Source organism: Vicugna pacos, chromosome 15 (assembly GCF_048564905.1).
Source record: "Vicugna pacos chromosome 15, VicPac4, whole genome shotgun sequence".
Taxonomy (NCBI): Eukaryota; Metazoa; Chordata; class Mammalia; order Artiodactyla; family Camelidae; genus Vicugna; species Vicugna pacos.
Window position 1 is genome coordinate 59,931,141 of NC_133001.1, and position 4,865 is coordinate 59,936,005.

At 53.6% G+C, this 4,865-nt stretch overlaps 1 long non-coding RNA gene across 1 annotated transcript; it reads left to right on the forward strand.

Moving 5' to 3' along the window:
* The first annotated feature begins 1,271 nt into the window (after positions 1–1,271).
* On the forward strand, positions 1,272–4,355 carry LOC140685802 (uncharacterized). Its single transcript, XR_012059260.1, has 3 exons — positions 1,272–1,485; positions 3,114–3,321; positions 3,488–4,355. It is a non-coding gene; the product is annotated as an uncharacterized lncRNA (long non-coding RNA).
* The last annotated feature ends 510 nt before the right edge of the window (positions 4,356–4,865 follow it).

Genomic DNA, 4,865 nt, shown 5'->3' on the forward strand with positions numbered 1-4,865 from the left:
GTGGGCCCGGAGCACCCGGCCAAGTTCCCAGGACACACAGGTGGACACGCTCCACCTGTAACCAGATGCTGTGGCCACAGCGGGCTGGGGGTGATGAGGGAGCCTGGGTGTGAGCATCCACGACCCCGTGAGGCCGCCTGGTCCTGGTCCCAAGCAGGGCCGTCCCCTGACCCGCTGGGCCCCGCAGGTGTTGGCCTGGGCCTGGAGGCCAGATGCTGGGGATGGAGAAGCAGGTTGGGGGGCCTGTCCCTGGGCCTCCAACCCTCAGGCCCCTTGAATCTGTGCCCAGAGCTGATTCTCTATAGCCGTGATTGCTGGCTGACTGTGTGATGCTGGCTGACTGTGTGATGCTGGCTGACTGTGTGATCGCTGGCTGACTGAGTGATCTTGGCTGACTGTGTGATCGCTGGCTGACTGTGTGATCACTGGCTGACTGTGTGATGCTGACTAACTGTAATTGCTGGCTGTGTGATCACTGGCTGACTGTGTGATCTCTGGCTGACTGTGTGATGCTGGCTGACTGAGTGATCACTGGCTGACTGTGTGATCTCTGGCTGACTGTGTGATCTCTGGCTGACTGTGTGATGCTGGCTGACTGTGTGATCTCTGGCTGACTGTGTGATGCTGGCTGACTGTGTGATCGCTGGCTGACTGTGTGATCGCTGGCTGACTGTGTGATGCTGGCTGACTGTGTGACTGACTGCGTAGCTCGAGATCAGCTCCCTGTTGGTTTTCTAACTGCAGGGCCATGTCACGCTTTATTTCATGGGGTCGGCCATTTGCTGGGTTGGAAGCACTGAGAATGGGAGAAAGGTGATTCTGGTGCAGACCCAGGTGGGCAGCTGGCCTCCCCACCACGGCACAGCTCAGGCCACTCTCAGCCAGCATTTCTCTGTTCTGCCCTGGGACGCCATGGTCCTCAGAGCTGAAGGTTCTCAGCAACACTGATGACCTTAAAGATCCTCTCCGGCAGACACAGATGTCGGCAAGGAGAGACTTACGCAGTCAGAGTATTTATTCACTTAAAATCACGTATTCACAAAGCGAAGGTGGAGAAAGATAAATTAAGATGCGATTCCCGTGTTTTTCTTGTACTTTGAATTAAGTTCCGTTTCCTCTCCTACAGAACGCAGACTAGACCCTGCTCCTCGCCCCCCTGAGTCACTAATCACTAGATGTTGGCTTCCTCTGAAGGCAAATGTGCTTCTTCCCATGTTAGCAGCACATCCAAAATTTAATCTAGATTTGACCAAAGCTGTTTCTTTCAAGTGCGTTTCCAGTTCACCTGCAGAACTCAGAGTGTGTCCGTAGGGGCCCCACCTGGCACAAAGCAAAAGGACAGTGGTACCAGAGCCGCCCCACAACCCAGCTGCCCTGAGGCCCCACTGAGCCCGGACCGAGCCCATGCGGCACCCGGGGGCCCACGTCGCCAGGCTCCACGCGGACGCCCCGAGGCGGCCCCAGGACAGGACCTGGCTTTTCCAGGTGAGCGAGTGCACACGCACCGGTGAGTGCCTGCGCGTGCACGAGTGTGTGCGCATGTGCGCGTGCATGTGCGTGCCTGTGTGAATGTGCCCATGTGCATGGAGGTGTAGGCATGTGTGCATGTGTGTGCACATGTGTACACCCATGTGTGTATCTGTGCATGTGCGTCTCCTTGTCACCTGATCACCCTGTGTGGCTTTCGCCTCCCTGCCTGACCTCTGCATCTGTCATTAAACTCTGGGTGTGCTGTACACCAGAAACTGACACATGGTAACTGGTTATACTGCAGTTAAGAAAACTTTATATCTGCATCCCTCACTCAAACGTCACTCCCTCTGCTGTCACCGGCCAGCGTTCTGTCTGATGCCAGTGCGCTCCCCTCGGCCCCTCTGGTGCCCTGCCGGTCCCTCACACACAAGCACTCTCGACAGCTGGGGCAGCTGTCTGTGTATCTGGCCCCGAGACTCGGGAGTGAGTTTCGAAGGCAAGGGCCAGGTCTGAGTCATTGCTGCCTCTGCAGCAGTTACTGCAATATCTGGGGCATAGTGGCCTCTCAGATACTGAATAAAATAATGAATAAATGAAGTTAATAAAATTACCATATAAATAATAGATGGGGAAAAGAGCATTACTGGTAAACCATTAACTCGAGTGCAGGTACATAATTAACTCAGAAAATAATTGCTCTCTGTTAGCACAAGGCATCACGTAAGTCGGGGGAGCTGTGAGATCGGGGCACTTCACAATTCTTATCATGCATGTGCCACAGAAAACGTGTGCCAGACTTGGCCCAGAACCATTTGTGAAGCATCTTTCGATGTCACTGACAGAGGGAAAAACAATACATCTTAAGTGCGCGGCTTGATGGGTTTTGATAGGTGTGTACACCCAGGTAACCATCACCAGATGAGAATGACCCACCCGCCACTCACACAGCAGAAGAACCTGTCTTGTACTTCTTCCGAAGACATAACACACCAGAATAACACCTCTCGAGTCACGGGCTGTGGCTGTGAGAGAAGCTCCAGCAAGGCTGGGGCTGGAGTGCGGTAAGACCCGTCGGCCCCCCACGCCCCCGCTCTCCTGGTGCCCTGCGGACCAGGCTAGCATCCTGCTCTGGGCTGAACTGTGTTCCCCTGCAAGGAATGTTGAAGTCCCAACCCCCAGTGCCTGTGAATGTGACCTTATTTGGAAATAGGGTCATTGCAGGCGTGATCCAGTTAAGCTGAGGTCATTTGGATGGCCCTAAGTTCAATGACTGGTGTCCTCGTAAGGGGCCCAGACACACACACACACACACACACACAGGGAGGGAGCCATGTGAGGACAAGGCAGAGGATGGAGAGATGCAGCTGTGGCCATGGGACACCAAGGGCTGCCGCCCTTAGCCTGCCTGGCGAGACGCAGGAACAGAGCCTCCCTTGGAAGGAACCGAGCCCACAGAGACCTTGATCTAGGGCTTCTGGCCTCCAGCGCCGAGGAAGAGTGCGTGTCTGTTGCGTGAGGCCACTGCAGTGCTTTGTCGTGGCCCCCCTAGGAAGCCAAGGATGACCTGTAATCCATGCCTACGTTAGCTAACAGCACTCTTATTTCTTGAGAATTGTCTCACAAACTTTTTCTTTGCTCAGACTCATGAATAACGGATACACTGTGGCTACAACGAAGTGTTCAGTCCTCATGTGGCCAAGAGCCTAAGGTCGCCTCCGCCGTGGCCCAGGGCCCGGAACAGCCTCCTCGTTAGGACTCAGCTGTGGTGCCTGTTTCGATGGTGTCCGTCATACCAAGGGTTTACTCACAACAGGAGTGATGGGAGTCTGCGCTTTCTCTCGTGGCTAGGTATCTGAAAGGAAGGGTGGGGCTGTGGGGGTGGGCCCCCGGCTCACCCTCGCAGCCCCCGGCGCGCTCCCGACGCGGTGCTGCTTGCTGGTTTTCCGCGTGTAACTGGGTTGCTTCCACTGGTTTTCCTCTCCCTCACTAGGGACGTTCTCTTCTCGTTTTGAAGGTTGGTGGTCACACGCCATCACTGCCTCGTCTAGTGACATCGTCCATTCTCCATAGGACACGTTCTCCAGAGCTCGCTGCCCATGAGCATGGATGTAATTCATTCCTTAAGCTATTTAGCAGATACTTATCGAGCATCTATCAAGACCCTGGAAGGTTGTTCAGCACTGGAGAGAATGTCAAGACGTCTCAATGACCCTGAGACAGTGCACTGTGGCTGGAATGGAACAGCTACACAGCACATAGGTAGAGAATTTTTGAACAAATCTAGAATTTTCTGTGGATCTTCAGCTCTTGTTGGTGCTATTCAGTTTATAACACGTTTCCTTCCTTGAAAAGAAATTTCCATCCCCTCCGGGAATGGGCACCGCACAGAGCTCGAAGCACCGTCAGCTGAAGGTCACAATTCGGAGTGCGGCACAGGGGACTTCTGTGTCCTCACGGTGCTGCTGCGGCAGCAGGCGGACTGTCGCACTTACAGGGTTGTACGTGGTTTTGCAACCAGGCTTAGCCTGAAATTGTTGAATCACAGTGAGACTCAGAGATCTGAGAACTCAGGGACGGACATTTACAAAACAGAGTTTGCAGAACGGGCAGAGAAGTGCTTGTTCTGACCGTAAAAGTCAAGAAGTTTCGTAACTACATCTGTGCTCCCCAGTCATGCTTTCCTGTGTGTGCTGGTCACAGCCCTGCCAGCAACTTTTTCTAAAGTTAACACCCTACCCTCCTTTGTCATCAGTAACGCAGTCCACACGGTGGCCAACAGAGGACATTTTGATTGGCAGAACTTTCCAAACCTCCTTTCCGCATAGATCGAAATCTCAATTAAACATACAGGCTCCAGAGCTGAAATGTAGATTAAACGATGTCACGTGGGCTATTCTGCACCGTGACTGTCTGAATAATTCACACTGCCCACAAGTCACCTGAATTTAAATGCTCTTATGGGGAACCACGTTATTTCAGAAGGTAAGTGTGTTACCTTGCTCACGGTGCACTCCAGCACACCAAGAACTATCGGTCTGGAAACATTAATGCAAGTTATACCTGAAACGTGTTTCCTCATATTTAACATGTTGGACTGATCAAGTTACTCAATTCCGTCCAACAAAGATAAATCCTTTCCCATGGATAATCCAGAAAGCCTTTTGCTGTTGTAGTAAGTGTCCAGGAGAAAGCGCATCCTGCGTCTGAGCTACGCTGCCCGCGCTGTGGGCCCAGGGCTCCTCCACACATCCCACGCACCCGAGCGTGCCTTCCGCCGGCTCCCCCGCCTCACGTGGTCCCAATCCCTCCACACCCTTGTTCTGTCCGCGTTGTCTTCCACCCCAGCACACGTGCTGGCACACTCGTGTTCCCCTCGGGCGCTCTCAGCGCCT